Genomic DNA, 9020 nt, shown 5'->3' on the forward strand with positions numbered 1-9020 from the left:
AGTATATTATGTTTATCTATTTATTCACACACGTCATATGCAAGAAAGTAATGCAGTGTTTTTAAACTTATTTTCTTTGTATGCTGTCAGAATATGAATACTGGCTCAATAAAGGACTATTAATGGAGATTCACAATTCAGAGATTGTATATAGTTTCATTTTGTGCAGCTTGCTGGATACTTTGGAGCTTAAAGCATCAGTTTATAATTTATGTAAATTTAGCATACAGTTATTTTAAAGGTATAGCGGAGGATTTTCTCGAATTTTAGAAAAGAACCGCCTTCTCCACTTTTTAAAAAATGCAATTGCACAACACTCTTGATTGACAACTAGGAGGACCAATAGTCTTGATGATCCATGCGGAAATAGAAAATCCTCCGCAATACCTTTAATTTGTGTCATTTAACTCGGTTATGCAGTTCATCTATACCTAGCACAGATAATAAACAAAGCTTTTTCTGTATTGTTGATTTGTATTATTTATTATTTATTTGTATTAATACAAATAATGTAATGCCCGAGTAAACACAATGGGTCTGAAAATAAAACAAAAGCAATTGGTTTGAAAATGCTTTGTTTCTTATCAATATTGGGAAATCCCCTACAGTAAACAGAAAGCTTCCTTTTATAACATGTTATAACTACTGTACATTTATTCAAAATAAAAACCTGAAGCACCACACTGATATTCAGGCCGTTTGCTATTATGTTTTTTTTGTCAAGATCGTTCAGATGTACAACTTGGCTGAAGTCTACCAATGGTAATTTCATAAATGTATTTGTCCTAAAAAGCAGACAGCCATCTATGAAAGGTCTGAATGCTTATGATATTGTAATATTTTTAGTTTTATACTGTATACGTTTGCACATAACTTAACTATTATCACTTTTTCATTATAGTGTACTGAGCTTAGAATGTGTAAAGCCAATGTATGTAATTCATTTTAGCCTTAAACTGCAAAGACTCACTCCACTGCCTAAACTAGCTAAAAGGATTCGTTTAACGGACTTTCATTTACTTGGATGACACATTATCTTAAAGAACTGACAAAGAGTACTCACAACAGACATAAGTGTATTTCTGTCAAACACTAACAATATTTTGTTTAATGATATTTAATAGCCTCTGTGCACAAGCGAAGTGACGAACTTCCGCTTTCGCCTGAAGTCGGCATATCTGTTTCCGGTGTACTTGCGCGGCGCCCAAAATGCCTGTTTTTACTCGATGTCTCCAGGATCTTCCGAAAATACGCATCAGCGATGTTCATCGCATTGTTGATGCCTGGTCCCCTGCTCCGACAAGCAAGAGGGACAAGGGCTTTAAACTCTACATATCGAGTTATTTGCACAACTGAGGGTAAGTATTTTAATCTAATGTGGTGTGGCAGCAGATAGCGGCTAAGCTAGTTAGCGATGTGTTCATTTTTATTGTAACGTTAGTACAGAAGCTTGTTTTTCCTAATTTAAACCCAGACTGATCGTTATTTTTTGTGATAATTGTAAAATCAATTGTATTAACTTGCTTTCCTCTCAGTTTCTAATAAAGATCAGAGCACAGGTGAAGTCACTGTCAGGGCATTGTGCTACAGGTCCATGAAGAAAGCAGAGAAACCTCACAGCTTGAGTGTATGGTGCAGCTAACTATAGATAAGACAGCAGTTATAGGCTTGATAATTTAGTAGCCCGGTGTTCGTGATGTTCCTGGGGATTTAGCAAAGGTAATTCATGTTTATTATAACTCTTGAGTACGTAATGAAACGAATGGTTAAAATTGACAGGTGAGTGTACCTTGCAGGTCCCCATTCGGGTTACTGTATGCGTTCTTGTTCATGTTATAAGCAGTGATGCCACAGTTACTTTGAAAAAGTAATCTGATTACTGATTACTGATTACTCCTTTAAAAAGTAACTAAGTTACTTTACAGATTACCTGATTTTAAAAGTAACTAAGTTAGATTACAAGTTACTTTGTTAGTTACATTCCAGTAGCTGCTAACACCCCCACTGCCTCAACATTAAAAATGACAACCGGTTTTGCCAACACTCACTTTATTGGAAGTGCATTTTTAACAGTAACGTCAACAATGTATCTCCTGACATTTTAAGTTGAACTGTTGTGTTTTAAAAAACTAAAATATATATATATGAGTCTTTCTTGACTTCACTTAACATAAATAGGGGTGAGCAGGGGTCATTTTCAGAAAAACTTAATTTTAAAAGTTAATGTTTTAGACAGAGATATATTTTTGTTGTGGTCAATAACTCACAAGTGTGGTCTATCAAAACCAGCTGGAATTTTGAACAAATGTAAAACGACTTCTGTATAATTTCACTTTAAACAAGAGTAGTAAATTGTTACTTTTGACCTTGACAGCAGGGACAAAAGTAACACACAGGTGGGTCAAAAGTAACACAACAAAACATGATAGATTTTTGTGTTACAGTTGTTTTTATTAAATATATATGACTATGACCTTTTTAATATGTAACTGCAAACTTATTTTGTCATTTATCTTTGTAAAAAATAATTAAATTACATTTTTATTTTAAATTTCAGTTTTATCAAATGTTTCAAAAGCAACCAACAGAACAAACTTAAATTGCTGAGACAAAAAAAAATTCAATAGTTTGAACACTATGAAAATAAAATTAAATCAAATTAGAATAATATCAATTTTTTACCATATTATACACAGTATTAGCAGCTGGACAAAACTAACAAGTGTTACTTTTGACCCGACAGGATCTACTTACTCTATAAACTCGACTTACTTTTATTTTGAAAAACTGAGAAGTCTTCAGGATGTAATATACTAAATACCTTGTAGATTTATCAGTATTGTAACACATGAAACGAGAAACACAACGCGTTGTAAGAAAAAAAGACCGCTTTTGGAATGTACTTATCATGGTTGAAAACACAGTTCTGGATCTACACGTGGAAATCGGTGAGTAAATAACGCGATATTTGTCAACTCTTTCAGAGGTTATGTGCTAATATGCTCTCATAGTGAGATTTAGATGTTATCAGGGCTCTGAGAAAATCGCTTTGTTACTTTCGTTCTTCAACTCTCCCACACTTACTGGTTTTGCACTGAAGTCCAGCTTTTGTTGTGTGGGTAGTGGATGAACTCCTGCTCACTGCTTTGCATCACCGGGTGGGACTTGCTCTTAGTTAGGTTAGGAATTGGCTAAAAGCCAGGCCAAAGCCAGACCCAAGGTCCAACTCGGAAGCACTGACCATCGTTCAACTGGCCGCCTCAGGTAAGTCCCCATTATCATGCCAAAGGCCCAAAATAGTATGCACAAGCACTCACATAATTCTACATTTTGAAAAATAAATCCACATTAGTGGTTAGTGAGCTTAGGGCTGCTTTTTGCAGGGCTCGTGTGACGTTGGGGTTAGAGTTTGTGTTCAGGTGAGAGGATCTGTATGGATCTACTTCAATCACCGTCAACATTAAAGGACTCCAGATGGTGTTATGCTGGTGTTCGAGAGAAGGCTTTGGTTTGTTAGCCTGTCACGCGACGTTTCGACAGCTTTTTGTGTCTTCTTCAGGCGAGGCTTAATTTTTAAAAATTATTAAAGAGGACTCAACACCGTTCTTCTGGTGGAGACTGATTTAAAATGAGGCTCTACGCTGTTCAAAAGCTTCAGAAGGACCTTCAACATCGTCCAATGACAGAGATTGATACGAGACCGGTACTCTACACTGTTCTTCTGACATATGACCATAACACACCGACCCAAAGTGTGCCTCCATCTTATTTGAGACGTGAGATACCCTTTTATACATCCATCCTATGCTTACTTTCCACATTTCGGGCTGATAGGAGATTTCTAGGGTGGTCTTTAATGTCTATTTCTCAGTGGAAACCAGATCCAAAATAAATACTCCATGTCCATCTTCTTGTTGAGAAACCTTCTTACTAGTTTTGATACCAGCGGAGGCTGATTTTAAATGAGTTCTCGACACTCTATGCGGTGGAGTTTATATACCACACATAAATATTTTTTTATTGTGTGTTTAACATTTTCTTTTAAATGTAAAACCCCTTTAATAATTTTACATCCACTTTTCCTCTGTCTCAGTGTCTATCTTTTATAGCTCTTTATATATCTGAGAAGGGCGTGGCTTCTCTCCTAATTTTCTTTCTTCTTCCCAACGTGAAATAAAATTTTAGAAAGCATATTTTTGCTTTTTACTTGCAATACCATAGTGAAACCATTGGCACAACAATGTGAACCACACTTTTCAAGGTCCAGAGAGCGAGGCACTCGCATGAGTTAGGTTAGGAATTGGCTAAAAGCCAGGCCAAAGCCAGACCCAAGGTCCAACTCGGAAGCACTGACCATCGTTCAACTGGCCGCCTCAGGTAAGTCCCCATTATCATGCCAAAGGCCCAAAATAGTATGCACAAGCACTCACATAATTCTACATTTTGAAAAATAAATCCACATTAGTGGTTAGTGAGCTTAGGGCTGCTTTTTGCAGGGCTCGTGTGACGTTGGGGTTAGAGTTTGTGTTCAGGTGAGAGGATCTGTATGGATCTACTTCAATCACCGTCAACATTAAAGGACTCCAGATGGTGTTATGCTGGTGTTCGAGAGAAGGCTTTGGTTTGTTAGCCTGTCACGCGACGTTTCGACAGCTTTTTGTGTCTTCTTCAGGCGAGGCTTAATTTTTAAAAATTATTAAAGAGGACTCAACACCGTTCTTCTGGTGGAGACTGATTTAAAATGAGGCTCTACGCTGTTCAAAAGCTTCAGAAGGACCTTCAACATCGTCCAATGACAGAGATTGATACGAGACCGGTACTCTACACTGTTCTTCTGACATATGACCATAACACACCGACCCAAAGTGTGCCTCCATCTTATTTGAGACGTGAGATACCCTTTTATACATCCATCCTATGCTTACTTTCCACATTTCGGGCTGATAGGAGATTTCTAGGGTGGTCTTTAATGTCTATTTCTCAGTGGAAACCAGATCCAAAATAAATACTCCATGTCCATCTTCTTGTTGAGAAACCTTCTTACTAGTTTTGATACCAGCGGAGGCTGATTTTAAATGAGTTCTCGACACTCTATGCGGTGGAGTTTATATACCACACATAAATATTTTTTTATTGTGTGTTTAACATTTTCTTTTAAATGTAAAACCCCTTTAATAATTTTACATCCACTTTTCCTCTGTCTCAGTGTCTATCTTTTATAGCTCTTTATATATCTGAGAAGGGCGTGGCTTCTCTCCTAATTTTCTTTCTTCTTCCCAACGTGAAATAAAATTTTAGAAAGCATATTTTTGCTTTTTACTTGCAATACCATAGTGAAACCATTGGCACAACAATGTGAACCACACTTTTCAAGGTCCAGAGAGCGAGGCACTCGCATGAGTTAGGTTAGGAATTGGCTAAAAGCCAGGCCAAAGCCAGACCCAAGGTCCAACTCGGAAGCACTGACCATCGTTCAACTGGCCGCCTCAGGTAAGTCCCCATTATCATGCCAAAGGCCCAAAATAGTATGCACAAGCACTCACATAATTCTACATTTTGAAAAATAAATCCACATTAGTGGTTAGTGAGCTTAGGGCTGCTTTTTGCAGGGCTCGTGTGACGTTGGGGTTAGAGTTTGTGTTCAGGTGAGAGGATCTGTATGGATCTACTTCAATCACCGTCAACATTAAAGGACTCCAGATGGTGTTATGCTGGTGTTCGAGAGAAGGCTTTGGTTTGTTAGCCTGTCACGCGACGTTTCGACAGCTTTTTGTGTCTTCTTCAGGCGAGGCTTAATTTTTAAAAATTATTAAAGAGGACTCAACACCGTTCTTCTGGTGGAGACTGATTTAAAATGAGGCTCTACGCTGTTCAAAAGCTTCAGAAGGACCTTCAACATCGTCCAATGACAGAGATTGATACGAGACCGGTACTCTACACTGTTCTTCTGACATATGACCATAACACACCGACCCAAAGTGTGCCTCCATCTTATTTGAGACGTGAGATACCCTTTTATACATCCATCCTATGCTTACTTTCCACATTTCGGGCTGATAGGAGATTTCTAGGGTGGTCTTTAATGTCTATTTCTCAGTGGAAACCAGATCCAAAATAAATACTCCATGTCCATCTTCTTGTTGAGAAACCTTCTTACTAGTTTTGATACCAGCGGAGGCTGATTTTAAATGAGTTCTCGACACTCTATGCGGTGGAGTTTATATACCACACATAAATATTTTTTTATTGTGTGTTTAACATTTTCTTTTAAATGTAAAACCCCTTTAATAATTTTACATCCACTTTTCCTCTGTCTCAGTGTCTATCTTTTATAGCTCTTTATATATCTGAGAAGGGCGTGGCTTCTCTCCTAATTTTCTTTCTTCTTCCCAACGTGAAATAAAATTTTAGAAAGCATATTTTTGCTTTTTACTTGCAATACCATAGTGAAACCATTGGCACAACAATGTGAACCACACTTTTCAAGGTCCAGAGAGCGAGGCACTCGCATGAGTTAGGTTAGGAATTGGCTAAAAGCCAGGCCAAAGCCAGACCCAAGGTCCAACTCGGAAGCACTGACCATCGTTCAACTGGCCGCCTCAGGTAAGTCCCCATTATCATGCCAAAGGCCCAAAATAGTATGCACAAGCACTCACATAATTCTACATTTTGAAAAATAAATCCACATTAGTGGTTAGTGAGCTTAGGGCTGCTTTTTGCAGGGCTCGTGTGACGTTGGGGTTAGAGTTTGTGTTCAGGTGAGAGGATCTGTATGGATCTACTTCAATCACCGTCAACATTAAAGGACTCCAGATGGTGTTATGCTGGTGTTCGAGAGAAGGCTTTGGTTTGTTAGCCTGTCACGCGACGTTTCGACAGCTTTTTGTGTCTTCTTCAGGCGAGGCTTAATTTTTAAAAATTATTAAAGAGGACTCAACACCGTTCTTCTGGTGGAGACTGATTTAAAATGAGGCTCTACGCTGTTCAAAAGCTTCAGAAGGACCTTCAACATCGTCCAATGACAGAGATTGATACGAGACCGGTACTCTACACTGTTCTTCTGACATATGACCATAACACACCGACCCAAAGTGTGCCTCCATCTTATTTGAGACGTGAGATACCCTTTTATACATCCATCCTATGCTTACTTTCCACATTTCGGGCTGATAGGAGATTTCTAGGGTGGTCTTTAATGTCTATTTCTCAGTGGAAACCAGATCCAAAATAAATACTCCATGTCCATCTTCTTGTTGAGAAACCTTCTTACTAGTTTTGATACCAGCGGAGGCTGATTTTAAATGAGTTCTCGACACTCTATGCGGTGGAGTTTATATACCACACATAAATATTTTTTTATTGTGTGTTTAACATTTTCTTTTAAATGTAAAACCCCTTTAATAATTTTACATCCACTTTTCCTCTGTCTCAGTGTCTATCTTTTATAGCTCTTTATATATCTGAGAAGGGCGTGGCTTCTCTCCTAATTTTCTTTCTTCTTCCCAACGTGAAATAAAATTTTAGAAAGCATATTTTTGCTTTTTACTTGCAATACCATAGTGAAACCATTGGCACAACAATGTGAACCACACTTTTCAAGGTCCAGAGAGCGAGGCACTCGCATGAGTTAGGTTAGGAATTGGCTAAAAGCCAGGCCAAAGCCAGACCCAAGGTCCAACTCGGAAGCACTGACCATCGTTCAACTGGCCGCCTCAGGTAAGTCCCCATTATCATGCCAAAGGCCCAAAATAGTATGCACAAGCACTCACATAATTCTACATTTTGAAAAATAAATCCACATTAGTGGTTAGTGAGCTTAGGGCTGCTTTTTGCAGGGCTCGTGTGACGTTGGGGTTAGAGTTTGTGTTCAGGTGAGAGGATCTGTATGGATCTACTTCAATCACCGTCAACATTAAAGGACTCCAGATGGTGTTATGCTGGTGTTCGAGAGAAGGCTTTGGTTTGTTAGCCTGTCACGCGACGTTTCGACAGCTTTTTGTGTCTTCTTCAGGCGAGGCTTAATTTTTAAAAATTATTAAAGAGGACTCAACACCGTTCTTCTGGTGGAGACTGATTTAAAATGAGGCTCTACGCTGTTCAAAAGCTTCAGAAGGACCTTCAACATCGTCCAATGACAGAGATTGATACGAGACCGGTACTCTACACTGTTCTTCTGACATATGACCATAACACACCGACCCAAAGTGTGCCTCCATCTTATTTGAGACGTGAGATACCCTTTTATACATCCATCCTATGCTTACTTTCCACATTTCGGGCTGATAGGAGATTTCTAGGGTGGTCTTTAATGTCTATTTCTCAGTGGAAACCAGATCCAAAATAAATACTCCATGTCCATCTTCTTGTTGAGAAACCTTCTTACTAGTTTTGATACCAGCGGAGGCTGATTTTAAATGAGTTCTCGACACTCTATGCGGTGGAGTTTATATACCACACATAAATATTTTTTTATTGTGTGTTTAACATTTTCTTTTAAATGTAAAACCCCTTTAATAATTTTACATCCACTTTTCCTCTGTCTCAGTGTCTATCTTTTATAGCTCTTTATATATCTGAGAAGGGCGTGGCTTCTCTCCTAATTTTCTTTCTTCTTCCCAACGTGAAATAAAATTTTAGAAAGCATATTTTTGCTTTTTACTTGCAATACCATAGTGAAACCATTGGCACAACAATGTGAACCACACTTTTCAAGGTCCAGAGAGCGAGGCACTCGCATGAGTTAGGTTAGGAATTGGCTAAAAGCCAGGCCAAAGCCAGACCCAAGGTCCAACTCGGAAGCACTGACCATCGTTCAACTGGCCGCCTCAGGTAAGTCCCCATTATCATGCCAAAGGCCCAAAATAGTATGCACAAGCACTCACATAATTCTACATTTTGAAAAATAAATCCACATTAGTGGTTAGTGAGCTTAGGGCTGCTTTTTGCAGGGCTCGTGTGACGTTGGGGTTAGAGTTTGTGTTCAGGTGAGAGGATCTGTATGGATCTACTTCAATCACCGT

The sequence above is a fragment of the Misgurnus anguillicaudatus genome, chromosome 9, assembly GCF_027580225.2.
Source record: "Misgurnus anguillicaudatus chromosome 9, ASM2758022v2, whole genome shotgun sequence".
In the NCBI taxonomy this organism is placed as follows: domain Eukaryota; kingdom Metazoa; phylum Chordata; class Actinopteri; order Cypriniformes; family Cobitidae; genus Misgurnus; species Misgurnus anguillicaudatus.